This window comes from Diadema setosum, chromosome 8 (genome assembly GCF_964275005.1).
Source record: "Diadema setosum chromosome 8, eeDiaSeto1, whole genome shotgun sequence".
NCBI classification, from domain to species: Eukaryota; Metazoa; Echinodermata; class Echinoidea; order Diadematoida; family Diadematidae; genus Diadema; species Diadema setosum.
This window is the reverse complement of record NC_092692.1, coordinates 7,877,861-7,904,055: the sequence shown is the minus strand read 5'-3', so window position 1 is coordinate 7,904,055 and position 26,195 is coordinate 7,877,861. Positions and strand designations below refer to the sequence as shown.

Below are 26,195 nucleotides of genomic sequence, written 5' to 3'. Positions count from 1 at the left end.
ACTTATTAAAATACTTCTTAATGACTGATGTTACTCTTCACCTCATTTTTGGTGGTATTTTGGTAAACACTTATGAGAAACTTTATAGTACTAGTCAATGATGGAAATTGACATAATAATTCTAAAATACTACGTTGTTCTTATGTTTTTACTAGGTTTATTTCGGAAACAACTTGGCAGTGGAAGGATTTTACAGTTCTGAAATACTATGTTCTTGTTACATGCGATGTATATTTCTATTAAGTTTTTTTTTTTACGTGATTACAGTTCAGTTATTATATTTCATATCATGTGTTCTGCAATGCTGTTTTCCAATGGAAATTAGATTGAAGTTTTAATTAATTCCTCAGATAAAGGTTCCAATTTAACATGCATTCCCATGCTGCCAGTAAACGTATAGTGCGCATTATTCCTACAGTATCCGTCCAACAATTTGCTGGAAGACTCTAGTGATTTTAGAAAGGAAAAACGCAAAATATTACAAAGACGCAGACAGAATAAACGATGCGACGCAACGTAGGCTTAAAAGCCACGAAAGAGACTGCGAACCGATTGACGAAAAGAGCATGAGATTTTTTTTTTTAAAGTCTGCCTAAAACAAACGTCTCTATTTTAAGAGAGATTTTGGAATGCTTGATTGGCTGATGAAATGCAAACCTAATTAAGGCAAACTCAAACAGCTTGGAATATGTATTCAAGAAAGAGTAAGATATAGAAAGGACAAAAAGACAACGTTTGAAGAGTGTATTACTATTGAACAATTGAAAACGAGGTATTTTTATGAATGGAAATAATGGGAAATAATGTCATGAAGGATTTGGTAATTCAGACAAAGATAACATACAATTGCTCAAAATACCATTGAAAGCTCGAAAATTGCATTTGGTGAAAAGAATGAGAATATCCTCAATTAAATCACCGAAGCACTGCATGTGTGCACCGAGTTAATTGGCTCAAGTATGCAATGCCTTGCAGACGTAACCCAGTAAGGAATAAGCATGCCCCGAGATGGTTAATTGAAGATTAGAAACACAATGCTCGTCCATCATAATATATTTTCTCTGTTATAGATGATGCAGTGTACTATTTGTCGAGAGGACAAACCTTCGATGACAACACTTTTGACACACCTACATCTGGTAAAACACAACATTAACCTTACAATGTCGGTATTGCACTTACGAATCAAGCGGAAGGCCCGAATTCAGTAGGCACTACCAGCTCTAACACCCCAGTCACCGTCAAAAGTCAAATTATGCAGACTACAGGATAGCGACCTGGAGGTTTATGCAGAAAGAGCGAGAGGAGGAAGAGCCGCGGAGAAAGCGCAGGCGGGGAGCAGAAAGGAGGTCTGAAGAAAAACGAATTGAAGAAAGGAAAATAGGAAGGAATACAAAAAGACGGAGGGAGAGCGGGAGGACAAGAAGGGAGACAGGAGGGCAGAGATAGAGCGAGGTGGAGAAAAGAAGAAAGATGGAAAAACGCAGAAAACAATGCAAGGAATGAAAGAGGGAAGAAAGAAAGGTGGAAGAGAAGCGGGATGAGAGCAGGAAGAGAAAAGCAGAGGAAATCAACAGCGATATCCCTAACCTGCCAACCATCGGCCTTGGCCTGGACTGCGATGAGGGCAGCCTATCAGCATAGACCTGCATCAACAGTCACATGCACTATCCACGTCCACATCTCCCACATCAAGTGCATGCATCTACATCATCTTCCGGGTCGATTGCACCCAAGGTATCTGATCTGGAAGTAGAGAAAGGAGACGCCGGGGGATTCATCCACGTCTCAATCAAGAGGCCCCGCACAGGAAGATTGAGCTTTAGCAGACTGGTAGTCGAGACTGAGTGGTTCGTGAACCTGAATGGAGAACAAGCGACTTCAGGAAAGGAAAATCCAAACTCGTTATTTTCATAGCGAGAAATCGTTTGAGAACACCAATACATCGTTCTAGTAGAAATTTGTTCAAGTTACATTCCAGTTCTTAATCTATATCAATAATGTAATGTACAGCGTATATAAATACACCATTGAATATAACCTGAAATTAGTACAGATTGAAGGAAAGAAATTTGATAAATAAAGTGTACTTTTGTAGTGAGCAACAGATTGAGCGCAATCAGTTCTTATGCGGTTGGATGATCTGACCACAAGCACTTACCTGTTCTCTCTGGAAGATATTTAAATATACTTCGGCTTACATTATGTATAGTATCTCCGTAACTTGCAGTCATTAGGAGATGACTATTATTTATTTGAATGTCTGTTCTTTTCAACGGAAAGAAATCTTACGAATTATTTCATCAGCAGACCCAATAAATACAAAATTGATATACTCACATCTCGAAAGAATCTCGTTGAACTTTGTCATAAAATAATGAAGCATTTTTGTGGAAACAATTTGAATTCATTTAATATTCCTTCGTGAGTTGTGATGTTATTCAACATTGTTGATTGTATTTGAATGTATTACATAGGTACTGCATAGAAATCTTGTAAATATTGTAAACAATTATTACCTTATTCGTGTAAAACAGAAATGTTATCACCAATACCACGCATCACAGTGCGCTTATCACACTTGCTCTACTGGCGCCTATATCTTTTTTTTTCTCTCTCTCTCTCTCTCGCTTTCTTTCTTACTCCATATTGCTTATGGTCCTTTGTACGTCCTCTTCTTCCTTTTTCTTTGACCGTTTTCTATACTATTGAATAGTTTATTCCATACTGGATCGATTGCATTCGACATGTTTGAAATAAGTACAGTAAATATACTTTGTAAATATTGTAAATAATCATTAATATCGATTGAACATCCCCAATACGAGTCATGGTGACATGGGATTAATAAATTGTCAATGTCACTGTCATTATCATTGTCATTGTCTCGAGACTCCAAAGGAAGAACACAATTTCATCTCACGCTCTGATAACGGTTAGTAGGAATTACCACGAGTAAATATTCTAACAATTGGTGATCCCGCACCACACCAGAGGAAACCAAGTTTCATCACTTCGACCCGAAGTCCTCACTCAGGTTAGGACCTCATCATTAATCCATCAGCTCCCAGAGACAAGCCGTACACTCAACTGAAGGCGGAGCTGATCAGACGCAGGTCAGTTTCGGGGCAGAAACGACTTTTATAAACTGATCATCAGCGAGGAGTGACACAACGCCATCGCAACTACAGGAGTCAGTGAATAAACAGCAGTGTGAGGAAACAAGATAAGAAAAGTCTCTTGGAGAAGAAGAGGGTCAAGAAAAAAAAAAGTTGTGGAACCAGATGAAGATGAAAGATCCAAGTTCAGTGGTCTTCCGTTTGATACTTTGCATTCAAGACAAGGATTTCAACTCCAAAAGCCATTAGCATTGCCCTGGTGAAGAAGCAGACCAAGGAGCTTTACCTGGCCATGCAGAGGAGTTGGCCTTCCCGCAACTGTTTTCTAAAGGGCATTTTGGTTTTTCTCACCAGCGTCCAAGGAGCTTTTCAATCAAAAAAATACTTTATGAGGACGCGTCCCACTGCAACCCTGCTGGCACAGAAGCCACTTTCATGTATAGCTTGAACAAGACTGCTGAGTGGATTAATACACTGTTCCCTAAGGAGTCAGCAAACATCATCCAAACATCTATGAAGGAAGAGAGCCGGGAAGGTCCGGGAACAGTTCAGGGTACGAGTGAAGATCAACAAGAATAGAAAAAGGAATGCCATGAGGGATAAAGAGAAGGAGAAAATACAAAGAGAGAAAGAGAAAGTGTCTAGAGCTGGGGCATTACACCCAGGAGATGGAGTACCATACGGCCTTAGGCAGTCGGAGAGGTAGCAGAGATGATCAAATCCCTTTCATCTCAGAAGAGTAAACGCGATGCCCTCAAAGCTCAACTCTGCTTCAAACAATTTGTCTTACGGCAAGCCCCTCCTCGGCATGACATCTACCGTATGTCTTCAGCACCAAAGGTGTGCAACACTCAGTTGACACTCTGGCAGTGCAAGAGCTTGTACACCACGCCACCTCCCTTCCTTCAGCTTCTGTCCTGAATGATGATGTCCCCCTGCTTGTTGGAAGAAGGGTAATGTTTCAATCATATCTTGCTCAGCATATCGAAATCACTGCTTGACCCAGAAGAAGAACAGAGAGACTGGGATTACAAGATTCCATTCGCCATGCTTGGGTAAAGATCTGCAGTACAAGAGTCTACAAGAGTCTACAGGAGGGTGCATTCATGATGGTCACTAAACTCTCCGTTGTTGTGTATCGCATCCAACAGTCAGCAAAGGGGGAAACCCAAGTTCGTTCACATTGACAGACTTAAAGGGATAGTACAGTATTGGTAGAGATAAGAATTGGGCTTTTAAGTGTTTTTTTTTTGCGAGATACCAAGTAATAGTACAGAGGATACCATTTTAAGAGGAATTCAAAGTTTATTTGATGAAAATTGGGTTTGGAATGACTGAAACATGCAAAAAAAAAGTACAACAAAGCGGTCGTAATAAAATGTGGGTCCCACACTTTATTAGAATCGCTCTGTTTTGGATATATCTCGGCCATTTCAAAACCAATTTTCATCAAATAAACGATGAATTCCTCATGGAATTACGTACTCTTTTATATTTCATAAGAGGTTTTTCATAATTTCACCAAAATATTAGAAAAATTAGGTCTCAACCAAAACTATACGATCCCTTTAAGCTGTATACAGGCGTACCTCTAGCTAAATGGTTGAATGGTTGAACCGCAGAGTGAGACGTAATGCAGACAGGAACAGAATCCATCTATTAGAAACAAAGATAATGCATAATGTTGGTTAACCCATTGTTCTGATGGAGGAGTGTGTTTTTCTGAAATTTTGCTTTATTACAGATGATATCCTGCAACCAGCCCGGTTGCTGGGAACGATTTGCATCCATGGCAGACTATCACTTCCACCTTAAGTTCCTCCTTACTACTCAACTCACTCTGAAGTGTCGTGTATGCGGGAAGGAGGAGGAGACACGAGCTATGATGATAGGACACTACGAGGAGGAACATCCAACTCAGACAGAACAGGTAGAGTACCTTAACTACAGTAAGGCCTATCCGAGCTTTTCAACAGCACAACAGAAAAAGAAATCAACGGAGTCAACAGCAGAAACAAAGAAGAAAAGTAAAGTGACAGAACAGAAGAAATGTACAACACCCTTAGGGACAGCACACACACACACACACACAAAGAAATCAACCTAGACAACACAGAAGAAATCCGCAACACCCACGCAGACACCGCAGAAGAAACCAACAGAAACACAGAAGAAATCCACAACACCATCGCAGACACCGCAGAAGAAACCAACAGAAACACAGAAGAAATCCACAACACCCTTGCAGACACTGCAGAAGAAACCAACAGAAACACCAGAAGAAATACGCAACACCCTTGCAGACACTGCAGAAGAAGAAACCAACAGATACACAGAAGAAATTCACAGCACCCTTGCAGACACTGCAGAAGAAGAAACCAACAGAAACACAGAAGAAAAGCATGGTATCAGAACAGAAGAAATCTAAACAGACACTGACAGAAAGGAAGAAGAAAGATACAGATATGACGGTGAGAGAAACACAGAAATCCACAACAGCAACTACGCTTGACCTCACACCAAAAAGGGACAGGGACAAGAAGAATCAGGACACGAAGAATCGCACGGAAGTGGAACTTGAATTGTTTGGTTCGGATCACGATCGAGTGGGACAGAGCGAGCATGGCAAATACTGCCAGCACTTGTAGCACTTGCCGTAAACAAAAGAGGCCATATATCTCATCGTGACTGATAAAAGGGATAGTGACGGAGAAGATGACATCATTGTAAAGATCAGGAAAATGAAACAAGGGTTCAGACGCATCACCAGTACATGCGAGCTACTACAAAGAAGTGGGGGCAACGTTGAACTAGTAAAAAGGACTGTAGAAACCAAAGTCTGCCTGAGGTACCAGCATTGGCCAACGAGAACTAGGCACCGCATGATATACAAATCTACCAGTTATGTAAATAAATTATTTCCATAGCTATGGATGATTAATAAATGTACATTCAAATTTGAGTGAGTAATTTGGTCGACAGGAGTTACGAGATAATTATAGTTATTGAAATATATAACATAATTCCATAGGTTTAGCTTAACTGTGCCTGTGTTATACACTAGTTCTATGACAGTTATCTACGGTATGATATTGATTGCCATTTGGTATAATGGGGTAATCGTACGTTCATGCGCGTAGGCGCTTGGCCTTGAACAAAATATTAGAATGATTTTAATACGCTCAGTTTCTATTCTGTGGCTACAGCCGATGGCATCAAAAGTCGAAAGCAACAAAACCTCAAAGTAAAAAGCATCAAAAGAAACCATCGAAACACGCTACCATTACAATTAATGTCCACAGCTTCAGTGAGGCCCCAAAATGGTGACATCTTATGTTCTCCTTTGTATGGTGCAAAAAAAAGGGGGAGCCACCGGCCCCGCCCCTCCCCACCCCCCCCCCCCCCGGTTCCGCCGGCCATGTAACAGGTAGACCAGTCTAGAGATTGTAAGGTATAGTATCCTGTAGTATACGGTGTACGCTGACACGGCTCTTATTCTCACCTTGGCTCTATCTCTAGGGTCTGATATGTTAATTGATGGAGGATTTCCAAACTTGCCTCCAGAATTAAAGTTCTATTGAACTTTAATTATTCCCCAAATTCTCAATGACTTAGATCTGGATCCATTTCCCTTGTCCGATACACACATGAATGTGAAGTTGTTGCGGTTGTGTCGTGTTGTGCTTCATAAAGTAAGACTGTCTAGATCTATCTAATAATCTACTAAATCTAGTTAAGTTAGTTATCTGTGTCTACATTATTTTGGACTGGAGTTGCATGGCAGGACGAATGGTGATAGCATGGTCAAGTTTGGTATGGTACAGAAAATTAGATGTTGCAATGGTAATTGAACATTTAATAGAAGCATGCAGAGAAACCAGACCACCTTCGTATACTGCCAGAAAACGAACATCCATCGATGGAAACAACTCGAGCTACATCTAATAATTCGACATCTAACGTTCAATTGGGTAACAAGGTAATAAATTATATAGAAACGCTACTAGGAGACCTAAAATTGGTGTGTGGATGTAGTTGAAATGAGAGCGAGGTCGTGTTTGTCGTTTGCGCTGAACTGTGGATCCTGCATTAGACACTAGTCACTAGTAGATCTAGATCTAGTACATTAAGTGTTCTATAGATCTTTGAAAATGCGTCGAAGGATAACTTATGACGTAAGTACTGACCCACTGACACTGTATGATGTATGTGTAGTATCAGTACGGTCGTTGGTGCGTAAATTCCTTAATTATTTGAGACATAATGAATTGTCTCTACAGCTTATCTTAAGTTAAACCTAGAATGCACAAATCATGCAAATAGGCACACAAATATCACAACTATCATACTTACCATACGGAGGAAATAACATGATTCTTTCACACTCCTTCAGTAGTGATTAGCAGTCCTCCAATGACAGGCTAATTATGATGTACAAAATAAATAATAATCTTACTCCTCTTTCAGCACAGGACTATAGTATCAAACAGGTTACTCAGTTGACGAGAGCCTCGCAACCACACTCCTATCAGGTACCATACTCGAGAACTGAATCGCATCGCCATTCGTTCTTTCCGAGAATTGTAAGGAACTGGAATTCCCTGTCGTCAGAAATTGTTTCAGCGCCTTCTGTGGGATCATTCCGAAACCGTGTAACGGTTGATCATAGTGGCTAGTTATTTTTCGTCAAATTTTCTATGTGCTTGTAAATATCTGTAAATAAACTGTATTATAATGTAAATAGCACAGTCTGCAAGAATCTTCAGCCTATTGAAGGAGGCAGACTTAATCAGAAGAAGAAGAAGAAGAGTCCAAATAAGATACACGAAGCTCTCACATCATCATTGCTTAGGCCCTATAACAAAGCTTAGAAACGCTTGAGGATCAGGATCGATTCAGAAAGTTCGGGCGATTTGAGATAACGTGACAAATGTGTCACAAATCGTTGGATCCGTGTGCCTGCTACAATCATGATTGTAGCAGGCACACGGATCCAACGAACACGCTCAGTGACAATGACCAACAACACGATCAGATAACGGCAGACTTGTAGATGTTGTCATAACATTGAGAACTGGGGTATACAATTACTCCCCTGAATAAGGTTTGTTAATTCCTTTCAAAGATTAACTGGTGGTAGCAAGTTGGTATGATTATAGGTCTCCGACATCCCCACTTGCCACATTATATTTTTGTTGGCAGCCTATGGATTTCTCCCCCCCCCCCCCTCCTTCGCGTGACAGTAAGTGTCAAAATAACATCACACATTTTCATTCTGGTACATCTTACCTATAGGCCTATATGAATAGGGCAAGCAGACACACAAATCTTGGATTCACTGAACAAAATGGAAATACAGCTACGATAAAATATTCTCTTTTATTTCTTGAACAACTGTTTTCTTTTTCAACTCTCGAAACATGCTCTTATAAGTTTGTAACAATTACATACCTTCTGGAAGAGCAAATATCAACTTCAAATTATTAACTTAAATCATAATTATGAACTAGTTTCAACATTAACCATGATAATTCTTCGAATTTTCCGTAAAAATAAGGAAAATCTACATTTGATGAATATTAATAATGACTTGTTATCTGAAACATAAATGCATCGTAACAGTGCATGATTCAAAATTTAATGATGAAGAAGATGCAAAATGACGGGACTGAATTTTAACTATTGAATGTTATTAAGGATAGGTTCTATGAAACGAATGCATCGAAATAGTGTTTGTGTGAGAAAAATAATGAATGAACTGCAATTAAAGTAACGGGACTGCAGTACATGTATTATAACGTCAATAAATGTAGTTAAATAACAAAGCACAGTGATTACAAATTTAAAATTTTACGCGCAGAAACAGTCAAATTTTTGTTTAAACATACACGTTATTCACCGTTGATGGATATTTTATTTATTATTGAAGTGGAATGAAGCATGATGTGTTGTGTTTCGGCTGCTGGGTTGGTAATGTGACCCAACATCATTTTCAAGGATGAGTTCCCCGGAGGGGTCTACATTCGAAATGGGCCGGACGGCTGTGTTTACTCAAAGTCGGAGATCGGCTTCATCGATGGTGAGCTCATGAGAGGTTGGTTCCAGAAAGTCTTCTTGAAATACTGCTCATATTCAAAGACAGAAGTAGAGAAGACCCAGTAGTCCTGCTCTTTCAAGATGGACACACATCGCACCATGACCCACTCCTCGTTCTGAAAGCAATTGAAGAGCATGTGATACTCCTAGAACTGGTACCACACACAACGCAACTGTGCCAACCTCTAGATGTCTTTGTGTACAAATCCCTCAAGAGCAACATCGGGCGTTTCATTGAGCTTGGCCTGGCGCTTCGTGGGTCTCTCTGGATTCCAAAGAAGGAGTTTCCGAGGATCCTCAAGACGCCATTTGAGCAATCCATGACCCTTCATGACATCGAGAGAGGATTCAAGAAGTGTGGGATCTACCCTTACAATCCCAATGCAATTAGAAACAACTTGTACGATCGCGACTGATTCCTTCCACAGATGTTGAAATTGCTGCTCCTCCTGCGTACAGATATACCGATGATGCAACCCAAGTGGCGGATGCCACAGTGCCGGAAGAACGAGACCGTGAAGGCCACGGCGCTCGCAGAGTTGTGTCAGCAGAAGTACATCGAGAACAAGACCGTGAAGAACACGGCGCCCACACGGCGAGATCCCATCGATCCCCGATGAGTCGATTGAAGATGGCCCGTTAGCTGAAGCTATCGGACCTGCGGCCGGACAGGAGCTACACAGAGAGCACCGTCAAATGGTTATGGATAAACCCTTCGTGAAGTTCGGCTTGTTCGGTGTGGTGTCACCCGAAGTTACAGAAGCGTTCTTCCCAGAAGAATTCATACCACCTGGCAGGAACTTACCTGTTTGAGGGAGAGGTACGGTCAGAATCCCAACAACACAAGAAGCCAAGAATGACTACCTCGAACAAATGAGAAAGATTCGACCTGGCAAGCGTGCCCGCGTTGCCGAGTCCTAGCTGGTAAGTCGTTTCTCATGGCCATAATAATGGTTGACCCCCAGCTATGCAAGAACCTACCTCCCCGACAAGATAGTGAAAATGTTCCTTTCAGATTATTTTGAGTGAAAAGTATACACTGAAAATATCACCGTGGTAAATTTTGCCAAGACAGGAGTTGCGTAGAGATCGACACAACTGGTGTTAATCTAAGCCGTTACCTGGTTAATGGTGCACGTTACGCCAATGGGTGACACGCCTGGCAAAAAATTCCTGGTAAAATTTTCACGGAATATTTTACCAGGCATATCAACCATTGGCGTAAAGCACACCGTTTAGAAACTACCAGTCAACGGGGTAAAAGTAATACCAGTTGTGTTGATCTCCAGGCAACTCCGGTCTTGGTAAAATTTACCACGGTGTTTATTCAATGTACGTTAGGTTTCCCACCTTTTCAATTTTTTTTTTTCAATAATCGTTTGGGCAGTAAATAGGTTTGATACATTTTCTGGGATAAAGGTATGACTGATGTTTTATGTCACTCCTCTAGGTATACAGAAGTGATCCACAAAATCTGCCATTTCAAATTTTCAACCAGAATTATCAGCCTAAAGTTTTGTAAGATGGTAAAACAAGCATCAAGTATAACTTCGTGCAAACATCTAAATACTGAGGAAAAATATAGAGTCTACAGATAAATAGACATATGTTCGTAAGTAAAAACAAATAACGTAATGGGTGATGGGATTTATGAATAAGCAAAGAAAAGGACAAAATAGTAATAAAAAGGGCAGAGGGGAAATTAAGAGATTGGAAGAAACAATATAGAGTCCTAGATCTAGATCTACAAGTAAGATGTTCACTAACAGCAGTTTATTCTAGAAATATTTCAGCATTCAAATTCAAATACAGTAATTTGAGTAAAAGAAACAAAATAAACTTTCTATTCATTTGAACTGAAGGGTCGGTTTGAAAAGCACCGACGAGGGAGTGATAATTTCCACCACCATCAGAATACAGATAGTGATTCCGGTGATACACAGTTACTGCAGGATACAATCCAGGAACTTGAGGTGTGGTCCCGGATATGGCACCTCAAATACAATCTCGGGAAATGTCATGTTATGCACCATGGTCTAAGAAATCCTCGGTGTCAACATCAGATGTATTCAAATGACAATGATAATGTTGAGGTTATTGAGACAGTCAAAGAGGATCTCGGGCCTCGGGTGTGCTTTTTCTCCTGACCTCAATTTATTTTTACTCTTCATGTACACAAAGGAGCTGCAAAGGCGAATAAAGTTCTTGGTCTGATCAAAAGGACTTATAGACTTGTCATATCCTGAGAGACTTAAGTGAAATATTTGGGGATTCCAACAAACACAAGAAAAACTTAAAGGTCCTGTTTACCTTTGGGAGAGTGATTTGAAAAAAAAAAAATGTTCAAGATATCACATTTCATGCATATGTGGTCTGTTGTATCACAAAACATCCTACCATAGGCCTATACAGTTTTTGCAATAAAGCCACAAAAAAAAATAAGGAGATATCAGTATTTTTCTCATAAAACCATAACTGCAGACGGTTTAGTTTGGAAACATTTTTATTATGATTACTCTTCACATTTTGTGTAATTAACAATACTTAACATTGATTATACAGATAAAACTTTTTACAGTGATTGTTTCTATCCCTAACTAAGATTTAAGAATGACTTTAACGCATTAGTGCTGGGTTTTTGCTTCTTCTGCAAATGATGAATTATGCCTTTAATTGTCCACAAAAAGGAGAACTCAATGCATAAAAGGTGTATGCTTTATTTTTGGAAAATGTCGATGAGTCCAGGAAAATTAAAATTGATGTAAATTTTGGACCTTAAGGAGCAGTTGGAGCATTTGTGACAAACCAAGCCTTGTGGCATCGTTCTCGTCATCAAAAAAATTAATAATGACAAACTCAAATGAAAATTGGAGGGGGAATGAAAAGATGAAGAAGAAGGAGATGTACATCATGACATGAGACGGTCAAAGCGCCTAAAGTCAGGATTTGAATAAAGGACTATGTGCTCTGCTGTGAACAAACGGGGAATGAAAACTTGCATAGTTTTCAAACATGAAGCTGATTGGTCTCTCACGAAAATGGCAAGAGATATGCAAGATGAAGAACTCATGCGCAAAATAACAGGAAGTGACATCATTGCTATAGACATCGTGCTAGAAGCAAATTATCACATAGCCCATAATGATGAAAACACAATAGTAAACTACAGCTGGAGCCAACTGTTAATTGTTTTGGTATAAAATTCACCAGATGGTAAGTTATGAAGTATGTTACATGTATATTGTACAAGTTTATAATTCTAGTTCTATATATAGATCTTGTCAAAGTACAACTGTATACACATGATAAGATGAAATATCATTGGTTATAGCACGCAAAGCTTTTTTTCTTGACAAGATTATGTAGCCTAAGTCGCACAGTACATGTATATGTAATAGTAAATTTAGTGAAACGCCAGAACTGACATCAAGGGATAAAACAGAAATTCATTTTTTTTTTGGACATTTATTGTCTATAAAAATTCTATACATCGTATGCGACCGTGCATCACACAACGAACAAAAAGTCGCAACCCTTGATTTTACGTGAGGACTCAAAAAAAAAAAAAAAGGTGATATGGATCAACCGAATCAATCTTGAGTTATTCACATTTTCTGAAAGAGCTATCCTTCTTCTACATTGTACTTTAGTTTGGGATTATAATATAAATGGGAAAGTATGTTTTCAGCATTTTTTTTCTACAACCTTTTTTTTTGGGGGGGGGAGTAGAATAATTAGGTTTGTCTTAGAGGCACCTTTTCATTTCTTGAAATCCTCTGCACACTCTTCACTATAATAATGAATGGAATGAGTAGAATGATGCTACTGCTTTGAAAGTTGGCATTAATCATGGACAGAATGTGTTAATAAAACACGCTCAATTTCAGCTTAATCTGATAATCCTTTCATTGTTGCCGCTCTGGTAGTTTACATCCTGTGTTTTGTACCTTTCATCACACAGCTATACAGCTTGGTAAAGATTAAACGCTTGAATAGACCCTGTAATTCAGAGCCTCTTTTCTCAGATCATACTTTTCCAGAGTGTGTGCCTTCTTTCCAGTATATCTGTCCTTAACTGAAAATTAATGTCTTTTGTTGATCAATCATACCAACCATGATGGCAATCTCTTCAAATTCATGGAAGTTCTACAGTCTCCTTTAAATTTAACCAAAATCTGAATATGTTGTTGCCATGGCGACATACCACTTAACATTAATCAAAAGTATTTCAAACCTCTATACATCCCGTCGATCAGTTGTCCCTATTCAAATGGAATCTCTTCCAAACTGGAAGATAGCCTCCAGTAACTAACTTCAAAAACCTTAGTTTTGGTTTGTATGGCAACGTACAAGTCAACTATTATATTCGACTCCTGCATTATATTCGTGGTACCTTCTTTATAACTTTCATATCAAATTTTGTGAAAAATGGATCTGCCTACCTGGAGAAATAGGCAAAAACATGATTTTTAGAAAAAGTTCATTGACCTTTGACTTTTGACCCATGGCAAATTCGCTCCAAATTAAATCAAAATATTTAATTTGTTCTTAATATTCTTCCTGCCAAGTTTTATCCAGATCGGATATTCCTGACTCGAGAAAGAGCCAAAAAAAAAAATCACTTAGGTCATTGACCTCTGACCTCTGACCCCCCTTCCCAGCATCAATTTTTTTTTGAGCGCCCTATTTTTTGAGAAGGCATATCATGAAGTAGCTTTGATGAGAAAGTCGTGCTTTTGTCCACCGTGTCACGATAATTTCACTGAGCTACCCCACTGTGTAGTTTATTCGAAACGATCACGGAGAGGAGAAGCACTCGCGCGCCGTGCGTGCCATGTAATGTTGAAACGTTTCCTGTGCGCTGTGATGTGCATACATCGTGGTTGAACGATCACGATGCGCGTAACGTACTAGTACTCGTAGTATACAAATATTGACTGATCATGAGGATGATTGTGGAAATTATCATTTCCAAGGTGCTTTTCATACCGACCCTTCTATCACCCCGAAAGCGTTAGCCGACTGGTGATAGAAAGGTCAGTATGAAAAGCACCGAGGGAGTGATAATTTCCAACACCATCCGAATGCAGAGCAGTTAATATTTGTTTTTTATATAACGCCTGAAGAGATCCTTGTATTTGATTGGTTGTTTGACAATGATCATTCGGTCCATTTCACTGTGACGTCATCATCCATTTTACAGCACAATTTTGGATCCATACGATTTGCTCCATTGCACGCTCACTGAGAGCCCGACACACTACGCGTGTAAAACGCTTGCGTTTGCAGTGTGTGTATGCGACAGCGCGCTAGCGTAAAGCGCTCAGCGAGCACTCTCGCGATCTCACCCAGCTAACACACCCATGTTGGGCCCGCGGGGTTATTGTGGGCTAGCTGGGTTGGAGGTGGGCAAGGGCTACTTGCGGGCCATCCTTCATGGGGCCCGGGTGGGCTAACCAAGGACAGACGTGGGAAAAATGGACATGGGTTTCACACGGGCTTGCCACTTTGGTTCCACATGGGCGCACTCGGGCACGCAGAGAACCTGGGATTTCGTAGGGCTTGCCTACCTAAGGCCCTTGAAATATGCCGTATTTCTATTTTTCAAATCAAGGCTGTTACCGAACTTGTATTGGTCGGGCAGGGACTTGGGGATCCATTCCGACTTGTGCTTGTCTATAGAGCAACATCACCCATAGCAGATAGTCCTGCCGTTCATAGAGTTCGTAGTCAGCAGTTGGTGCTTCAACCTGTTAACTCTTCAGAATGGTGCTTTGTATCTTTGATTTAAGATATTATAATTTGTTCCTGAAGGTTAATGATGATTTTGAAGTTAAAGGAGAGTGTCAAGATGGATTTATTTTGTGACAAAATTCATCGTTGTTTAACGTAACCACAGTCCTGTGTGAGCGATATATGTATGGTGATATGTTAGATTCGGAAAGGATAACGGTTTACAGCTGGTTTAAGAGAAGTTAGAATTACGAGAGATTGATTGAAGATATTGTGATTTGCCTTTGTTGATTCTAAAGTTTTAGTATGAGACAGCTTTAATTAATATGATTTAGAAATTGTTAATTGTAAGTTTAAATAGGTATAGATGAGTAATTGAAAGGTTGAGTTTGTACATATCAGCATTTTAATGTATTTTATATATTGTTAGTGTTGTTTTGTTCATTAATGAACTTTTCCATTACAAAAAGTCCGCACGTGAACGGTGACAAAAAGATAATGATCTATGACGTATAACCATCATTTACATAGGCCAACAGCCTATCAACGTGCTTCGAACGCAAGAGACTTTTACATATTCATAAGCTGATCACGCGTCGAATCCCCAGTTGATCCATCTAATTTATGTAAATTATGCAGGCCCTAGTGATAACAGCGCATGCTCGAACCTAAGACTTGCATGCATGCATATGTGCGCGCCGGCGCGCCACCCCCTCCAATCAGTGTTTTTTTGCTTTGCATTTCCTGCATGCAGACGGCAAGAGTAGCTAGCCTAGCTTTGGCGCACCCGCCCGGCTGCGTTTTTGCACGGCCCGGCTAGCTAGATTTTTACGTTGCACATACATGCACATTATTCATGCACAGCAGCTGCTAGCTAGCTCACCTGCATGACCGATCACTAGCAAGGCTCTAGCTTTAGACTACAATAAATCCTAAAAAAAAAATTAGCCTTCAGCTCAGACGATGAATTGCCTGCGACGAGTGAAGTCATAAGATGGAGAGCAGATGCCGTCGTGGGCGAAGATCAAGAACGGAATGTATACTTGCACTTCTACCACTGTAGAGTTAGACCAGTTGGCACTAGCGGCATCGGCAGCACCACCAAGACTTCCAAGTCAAGAGCTCGTCGGTGGAATCCCAATACACCATTCGATATTCAGGTGGGTAAGGAGTCAAGATCAATCATTTGGGATTATCTTAATACTAAAATTTACAGTTTACATTTATAAGCCCGTCTGTCTTCAATACCCTGCTAAACTCACCTTTATTTTTAATTGTTACAGAGTCTGTCACAAACCAGTAACTATTTATAAAGTATGAGACGTTGACGTTGGTTACACTGATATTGGCTTTGCTAACTAATGGTGAAGTCTGTTACCAAGTTAGTCTGTCTGCCCAAGCCCTTTATAGATATTTAAAAAAAAAATGCCCGTCTACCGGTAGACTCAAACTAATCATAGTGATCAGAACCGCGACACAAGTCTCGAGAAATCTTGCAATCATTCTGAATTATTGCTATAATTTGCCCCTCGGTTCCTGTGAGAACACTAAAGCAAATTATAATCTTTATATTTCATATCCGATCATTTAAAGCGCGAGTAGAAGTAAAAGGCAGACGATCTCCAATGTTGCAACACGATTGAAATCTGAAGATTTTTGGCCTCCTCTACACAGAAAACTCTAGGGAACATGGTGAATTATAGCAGTCAGATTGCGAACAATTGCGACGCAAGTGTAAAGAAATCTTGCGATCATTTCTGAATCATCGCGCTACTTTGACCCGCGGTTCCCTTTTGAATACTAGCTATACAGAGCAAATAATTCATCTTGACTATTCACATCCCATCATTCAAAGCTCTAGTGGAATTCAAAAATAATTTTGTAGGTTACATTTTCCTCCAGATTTGCAGCGAGATTTTTTTCGCCCTTCTGCAACTGGACAGATATACTCCAGTGAATTACAGCGATCAGGATTGCGACGCAAGTCGAAGGAATCTTGACATCATTTCTAAATCATCGCGATAATTTGCCCCTCGGTTCCCTTGCACGAACAGAATTATAGCAAATAATCGTGACATTTCACATCCTATCAAATTGTTATTGGAATTCAAAGGTATAGGCAAGTTTATAGGTTACAAATCCTTGGTTTTGCAAGGCCGTCGTAATCTCGAGACTTTTGCCAGTCTTAATAATTGACACCAAAATCCTTCTTATAAAGAAAATCGCGATTAGAACGGTACGTGGTACAAATTTTCACCAAAACAGACCTATTTCATTATAATCTCGGAATTTTTATGTATTAACAACTAATGAATTACCATCTGTTTTATCCACATGTTCGAAAGAAATCGCTCCATTCACTGTTATCCCACTCGCTAGAGTGACGCCTATCACATTCCTCGTACTCGCACTATTTTTGCAAAGAAAACAATTATGTTTACTGTGGACCCAGACACCGCATGCGAATTACCTCCCTCAAGATACATGTATTACTTCTTCCTTATTCCTATTCCCTATTCACCTTCAAATGCAAATAAAAACAGCTATTACGCATAGTGGGTACACTTTACCAGGCTTTTAGCAACTTTTTTTTTTTTAATACTCCCAGTCTTTTCACGTTCATTAGTTCATTCTTTATATTGATTTTCGTACTGGTATAGTTTTAGTTTGGCAAAAAACAAAACAAAAACAAAAAATATCCTTTCTCCGTATAATTCCATCCCTATGAATTCGGGAACCTACAATTTCACAAGCGTTATAGCTTTTATGAAGGCCTCATATTTCTGATTATTTTCTTGTGACATCCTCCTAATTATATCCCATACACTATACACTTATTTTGTGTCAAGTACGTTTTCCTTTTTTTCTCTCTCAATCCAGAGACATGGTTGTATAATGTATTACATTCTTGTTTTACTGTCAATCATTTTGTGATCTCATCATTGAGAAAGTGGAAATATGAAATAAATTTCAACTGAACTGAAATCTAATATATCCTGCGCTTATTTTTGAATCATCGCCATGCTTGATGAAAGGTGTGTGAATGCCGCATTGTAAACTGTGTAAAAATTGTGTAAGTACAAATCTCCGAGCTGTTGACAATGAAGGATGATGACATAACATTTCCCAGTGGCGGATCAGAAATTCCGTACGTTCTTCATATTTTCTTTTTATTTCTTTTGTTTTAACAAGAATAAAGAGAGGGCGCGCGCCCGATGCACCCCCCCCCCCCCCCTCCGGATGCGCCACTACATGCTTCCTGTCTTGAGGTCTGTAAATTGTTGCATTTCGCATAGCAATTAGTAGCAGGGAGCTTTAGATTTTCCCGACAGGGACGTTCTGAGGAAAAAAAAATGTTAGGAGCATGCGCAAAATCGCTTATCAAACGCGATTTCTGTACCTAATTCCGTCGTCTTAATTTCACTAAGCTTTATGACTAGACACAGGCGTAAATCCGTACACATGGAGTGGGGAGGGAGGAGGTCACGATTACAAGTCCATCGGACCAGTGCAATGGGGGGGGGGGGGAGTGCTTTATGGGGGCTGCCCCCCCCCCCACACACACACACTTTTATTTCTCAGAAGATACGGGAATTGAATGTTTGCAGCCCCAACTTTTGTGCATGAAATAATATAAGGTGAGAGGGAAGTTGATTACAAATATATTAAGACTTTTTTCTGTTTGTTTGTTTGTTTGTTTTTCTTATTATATTTTTATTCAGCAGACTTTGGGGCGGAAAATTGTACCTCAGAAAATAATAACCCTTAGTGGCCACAAATCAATAAAATTTAGAAACTATCAACTCCTGTTTTTTTCAAAGCTAAACTATACGCAAGAAAAAAAAGGTGACGGAAGGGCAGACAAAATTCCATTGAATTTCATGGGAACTGCGACGCGCGCAACACAACCGGGATGCCGTTTCATGAAAGTTGTCAGCGCTGACAAGTTGTCAGTCTCTGACAATCACCATAGTAACAGTCAGTGACCAGAGCATCCCAGCCAATCAAAACCAAGGATTTTACTGAAATTGTCGGCGCTGACTAAATTGATGAAACACCCCCGGAAGTGACGATCTAACACCAATAGCAGTAGTTTTGCAGAGAGCTACCGCCATTTCATTTTTTTTTAATAGGTTGCATCGACGTTCTCGACTCGCGTGCTGGTAACGTTTTTGCGCCTGTGCAGAACATGTTTTCTTTTCTTCCCTAAACGTCCCCGTCGCGAAAATCTAAAGCTCCCTAAATAAAGCTATTTTTCAGCATGACGAGACGAAGAGAGAGAGGAAAACGCGTCCCCGTGCAAACATCGTTTCAAACTTCCACCGCGTCGCAAAAGACCTAAGCGGAAGTGGCGCAAACTACCACTGTATACGCTGTTATTTTCGCGTACAGATATTTTAGCGAATAAAACCATAGACGTTTTCACGAGATGTTGTTTTCGCGGATTGACGCAAACGTTTTATGTATATGCACCCAAGCGCATGGAGATATTTTCGCTTGTTGTTAAATTCGCGGTCGAACTGTGATTCACGAAAATTAAACCCTCGCGAAAATAACAGCTTATACAGTACGTAATGGTACGTTACAGTGTAGGCCTACTAGTACAGTACTACTTGTAAATTACACGCGCCATACACTGAAAAAATTGTTTGCGCACGCAAGCACTAGCGTCGTCTTGACCGCGCGTAATATTGCAGTACGTACACGTATGTAACGCGCATCGTTACTACTCACGTGCGTCCTACGTACGCGCGTCATAATGTTCTGTTTAAAAAAAGCGCGAAATTTAAGACATTTACTACACTAACAACTCCGATCCGTGCTACAAACTAACCTAGTATATCTAATGTTACTTAAGGACGTTCCTCAGTTAAAGTGAAGTCCATGTCATTTTCTTCAAACTTTCCATACCGTATACCCATCCGAAGCCCAAATAACAAAACCATAGGTTCATGTGCTTGTTTTTCTTCTACGGGACTTTGAAGAATATGAGTAATCTGCCGTCCTCTACCAAAATGATAGCGTTACAGGATCAAGACCATGATTGGCAACAAAATCTGCAATGACAAACCTAAATCCCCACAATTCTTTCAAAATTGACGATATTTTCTCCAAATTTGCAAGAATTGCAGAAAAAGCTACCCAAAACGAGGAAAAGGTTTTAAAGTTACGGTTTACACTCTCATTCTTGAGCAAGCAGCGCCCTCACGCTTCAGAAAACACCGAAATCTCTCAAATTCTTCTCATCGACGTTTTCTGATACACTCTTAAAAATATCTAGTCATTTTGTGACTAGATTTTTGGTTCATATTTTTTCAACTAAATTCTAGTTATTTTGACTAGAATTCTATCAACTTTCAAGCAAATTTGACTACAATCGAGTCAATCGTTTTTACGCTTTAGCTAGAACCGTCTTGTCAGCACTTCTTTGAAACGTGATTGGCTCTTGTCTGCGCGCTGCACGCAAAGAGCTAGATGGCGGCGCAGGCAGAGAGCATTGTACTCGATCGCACGATCCGTGAGGAGTGTATGCTGAGCGTATGTATATATGTAACGCATCTACCCGGCCTAGCAAGCGCCACGTACGTACGTACGTTAGTACGTACTTGATCAAAATGGAGTTTGTGGATGACAAGCTTTCTGAGTGGGGCCTCGACAAATTTATCAAAAATTTTGAGGGTAAGTGCTGTATTTATTTTGTAGCATATTCTAAATCGTGTTTAGAAGCTTGTAGTGTACAGCTTCATATTAGGTATTGATTCAGTATTATCTAAAAAGATAATTCGCTAAAATTGGGCGAGCTCGGGGGAGAGCTGCTGCTGCCTTGGGCCTATCAAGTTGCCTCAAATTGTTCGCGCCTAGCCTAAATGTGTAAAACGTGCTGCATGAACCGTTGCGTTGTTGGGCGGCAATGATTAGCAGCGTAAACATCGGTGAACATTGAAAAAAAAAATTAAATCCCCCCAAAATCGGCTTTGTGACAAATATGATTTCAAGCAATTGTAAGATAGAGTCTATGCTGTTACAATATTGGGAGGTCTTTACTAATTTGGTTAGAGACGATTACGGTGATGTAATCAGATTTACCGCACTTCACCACCTTTCAATTAGCAGAAGGTTCACTTTTCGAATGAATTCACAAACAACCGCGCACTCGCAAGTCACAGGCTTAATTAGTGGGCTTAATTCATTTTGGCTCATCCCTGTCAGTCCCCACCCGTCCTCTTTCCTTCGGTCCAAGATCTATTTGGCACCTAGTTCTAACTGCACTTGGTACAATGGTAGCCTATAGACCGGTGATCTATCTATCGAGTCTCTGTACTGTATTGTAGACCTAGACCTATCTACCAGTACCAGTAGTAGGAACCTACCAGACAAAAGGTCTAGCCTTCATGTAGAAGAACTCTAGTAGATCTATAGTATAAGGATGTAGGTAAAGTACTATAGGTCTAGAGGCATTATTGTGAAATAGGTCCTCATTCACTTCTTCGCACGCATGCACTTGCGTGTAAAGTACCGTACTAGAATCTAGCAGTTAGTCTTAGTTGCTTGATCTTTTCCTGATACGATAAGCTAGAAATATAGTCAAATACACATAGATCTAGATACTTGGTATTCGAAATTGAACATCTAGTCTAGATCTTCTAACTACAACGTATTCATTTTTGCTAGTCTAAGCCCTTTCAGTCCTCTTCTCATTTGGTCTAGATCTAACTGACACTTGCGCTTGGTACAATGGTAGCCTAGACCTCGGATCTATAGGTCTACTGTAGAAACTACCACCAGTTCCAGACAAAAGGTCTAGCCTTCATATAGAACCCCTAAATAGTGAGAAGCTCCAGAGGCATTATCGTGAAATAGGTCCACACTCATTCACTATGCAAGCGCGCACTTGCGTGTAAAATAGTTTTAGACTTAGGTCCTAGTCTAGATTTTAGAATAGCCCGACCAGACGCCGTGCGGAGCCGGTTGAGCGACAGGGCTGTGTATGTACTATAATTAAGTCTAGAATTAAAAGTCTAATGACACTGACATATCTAAAGGGAAATTCGACAAACTGATGTGGCTCTAAGTACTGTCATGGAACTGGGTTTATAATCCCCAGAAAATGCTTGTGTGCCAGTCATGTTATATTATGGTCTCACACTGGCAATATGTACTGTACCCATTAGGAGAATAATGTGATATGGCGGAGGCATACCAGTGGCACAGCGACATTTCTAGTTTTTAAGTTAAACAAAAAAGTATCCTTTAGGACACCTAAATATTGTGCACCTATCAGGATCAAAGTGGTCATAACTTAAAATATTTCAATTCTATCCCTAAAGATATACATTTTCAAAAATGAATTTCCAGAGGATTTCCAAAATGTAATTGAGAATGAGGTAGGATAAGGTGGTAACATCTTATAAATGGATAAATTTGACTTTCAATCCCAAAATGTCTTATTTTGAACATCCTTTGTGTTTTCCCTTTGCTCTTACCATGAAATTTTCAATATCTTTTAATAATTAATCATGAAATCCTATTTTTGATGATGCATAAGTTATGATTGGGGTTTGTTAATTTTATAATGAAAGGCCTACATGTTAACTTCTGATTTTATATATCACAGGTTGATCAAGGCTTTCGGATACTTTTCGAAAGTGAACTCTGCAGATGCCCTCTTCGAAAAATGGCCGAAAATGTCAGCAAGAGTTCTGGAATATGCAGAAAAACAAGTGCAGTGGAAGAAGATTCTCAATGTTGAAGATCCACATTCAGGTATCACATTACCATGAAAATAGCACAATTCTCACTGGAACTTAACCATTTGACTCGTGTATGCATTATATAGGAGGGACAATGATCTAAGCAGATATTGGGGTCACAATTTTAAAGGTCAAGGGTCATTGCGTTTATATATCTGTGAAAAGGACACTCTTGTGCTAACTATTTATTTGGTGGATCAAACATGAATCATACTTGCATATGAGAGGGACAACGATCATATTAGAGTTGGGATCACAACATTGGCCTATAGATGGGGAATCTGCATGGTTTACGTGCAAACGTAATGTCAATGACCTTCGACCTCGCCCACCGTTGACATTATTTGATCTGGCCGGCAGCCACTATTTGCATAACACACTTGTTATTCACATCACACCCTTCCCGAGCTGCTGCCCCGCCAAAATAGCCCGGGCTTAATCAGGTTAAGTGTTGAGAACCATTAGATCAATATGAAATGGGCCTGACGCAACGTCATTTAAGTAGATTTTATTTTCCACTTTGTGTAATACATTTCAAATTGACACTGTCATATTCCTGATCTGGCAAAGGTGGAGACATAAATTTTGACCCTGTGCAGTCGAGGATTCATCTGTAGTAGTTTTTTTTTTTTTTTTTTTTGACGGGGGGGGGGGGGGGTTGGATCCATTAGAAGAGAAAAATGAATGTGTTCACTCATGTATTAAGTTTCTCTTTGTTTCAAATACCAGGTTAAAAGACCATTGAATGTTCTTTAATTTGATACATAATCTATTGATCTTTTGAAATCCTTGAAAAATATGAATCTTTTCCTGAGTCTTGATAAAGATTTACAATTAAAAACTCTGATATGAATAAATGAAGTAAAACTAATTTTGGTAATAGATTGAGAAAAAATGCAACCCTCTAGAGAATGCAACCTTTATAAGGGATGATTGGAATTGAAATGTGTATCTTCTTTGTCATTTGAATTTTTACAGAGAGAAAGTATTAAAAAGATAATAAAACTCCACGTGCCACATTTCATGAACTTGTTTGCTAATGTTTGTGTTCTCCTTAGATGATGAGAAGAGCAACCTGGCTCTACAGGTTCTTCCTCTGTTGTTTCCAGCTGGGGTGAAGTAACGGGCAGAGAAGTGTACAACGTGCAACTATGGAAGAGAGCATGCCTGCATTCATCAATGTCGAGAAGGTGATGATAGAAATAGGGATCTAACACTGAAAATAGTGCAATACCCTGTGTTGTGTGAATGGGTCAGTTGACATACTATGAAATATTTGTCACTTGAGATCTATATTCAGTCAAGTGAACAAATTCCTTTTATCCTTTAATTGACATTTAGTTATCCTTTAATTCACCATATAGTCAAATTGCTCTGAAAATACTTGCTGATTCCTGTTCATTTAGTAAGTAATCAATGGAATTTCTATTAATGATAATGATAAGAATACTAATAACAATATTACCACTAGTGCTACTACTAATGATAATGATAACAATTACAGTCACCATAATAAAAGGTGCTTCGTATGTCCATAGTTTTTTGCAGCTGGAATTATCTCACTGTCTGCTTGATATATTGTAGGGCAAGATCAAGTAAATTAAAACCATAAACTGGTGAAGGGCTGAAGATAGAGGTGTGCAGAAGGAAATGTAAAAAAAAAAAATGATATAAAAGTGGCATGGCAAAATCATGTAGATGAAGGGGGCATTCATTGGCAATATTTTTTTCCAAATTCAGAAAATGAATGAATCTCCCAATGTTTATGATGGTATATCAACAGAATTCATGTTTGATACACTGATTGATGTTTGTGTTTTTATATTGGTTAGATTATTCAAAAGCACTTCTCTTTTATGCCTTGGTTGTGGATCAAAATTTTGAATATTTGTCTTTTATCTCTTTGTTAATCTCTTATTAAAGCTATTAGAGAAATTTCTTAAATTTGCTTTTTTACATATAGATGGGACGAACCTGCCTATGTATTTGGAAGGGAAACGAGAACCTCATGTCCTGGTCTTTGGGGGGGAGAAAGAATCCGGAGCAGGCATTCGTGGCTGTTGAAGGAGATGCGACCCCTTGCACATCTCTGCTGAAAGCAGTAGATGTATGTTTCAAACTTACTTATGTGTTGGACATCAACTACTGCTGGCAGTGCAGTCATACATAACATATTTGCAAAAGTATGTGTATGGGCTGGGAATGGGTGATGGTCCACCAACATCCTCTTTTGTATTGCTTAATAACTTCGTTGAGCAAGAGTATAGCCGTAAGGGCTCCACTGTACACCAGCTAGGGCGCTGAATTGAAATGTTCATTGAACAGCAACATCGTATATTGATCTGTTTTTGTAACACATATCTATATCTGAAGATATAGTTGATTTTGTGGATTGTGGCATGTGGAAATTTTCTTTGGGATTGTCCAGGTTTATATGAGCTGGCCATAATAAGGAGGGATGGTCGATTTTGATGGCCTTATTGTAGAAGCCCTTTTTGTGTTGCCTAGATTAAATAGTGTATATGATGCAAAAGAAAATGACACCAAGATCATAATATTTGGTTGATTCGTTTTTATTCTATGCTTTGTTGGAGTAACAACGTAATTTCAAAGGTCAAAAGTCAAAGGTCGAGTGACAGTGCTAAAATTTCACATTTTTCTTCATATCTTTGAAATGGTTCACGGTATCTTCATGAAACGTAATGCATATACAATGTACATGTGTTGCCTGACATTGCTTCTCTGTGGATGTTTTGGGACATGAAATCCAAGATCAAGGGTCAAAGGTCACCTTCAAATGCTAAAATTGCATTATTGAATGCTAAAATTATACTACTTTCTCCATATTCATTCGGAGAAAATATGTATATTCATACATGAATATACACAAATTAATGCACAATGATTGTGTAGGAAAAGTTTTGGGTCAAGTGAAAATGCTAAAATTTTGCTCATCCATATATTGAAAGTGGCTCTTAAGTACTGTCATGGAACTTTGTGTATAATCACCAGAAATTTATTATGTACCAGTCATGTAACATACGGTCTTACACTGGCAATATGTCCTGCACCTAATATGATATAATAATAATGTAAATAATGTGATATGGCGGAGGCATGCCAGTCGCCATAGCGACATTTTTAGTTAAACATAATTCGAATCTCAAAACCGTCATCTTCCTCAGAAAAATGCTTCATCAAAAAAGGCTTCATCAGCATTGGCAATTTGAGATATGAGCCAAAAAAAGATATTTCATTGTTTTATTGTTCAACTTCAGAATCTACAAACCGAATGGAAGTCTGCACAATGATTCAGCATTGTGTATGAGATCAAAGATGGCCGGGTTTGAGCGTACCCAATGAGAACAATCATACTTTTTGACTCTTTTCAAATATTTGATCCCCGTTATCTATACATGTATATACTCGCCAATTGACTGGGCGTGCGAACGCAATGCAGGAGAGCTGTGTGTATGTGGGGCTCCCTGATCAAATC

General features: G+C 39.3%; 1 pseudogene; it reads left to right on the top strand.

Moving 5' to 3' along the window:
• Nucleotides 1-20,564: 20,564 nt before the first annotated feature.
• LOC140231503 (uncharacterized) lies at nt 20,565-24,795 on the top strand (annotated as a pseudogene).
• The last annotated feature ends 1,400 nt before the right edge of the window (nt 24,796-26,195 follow it).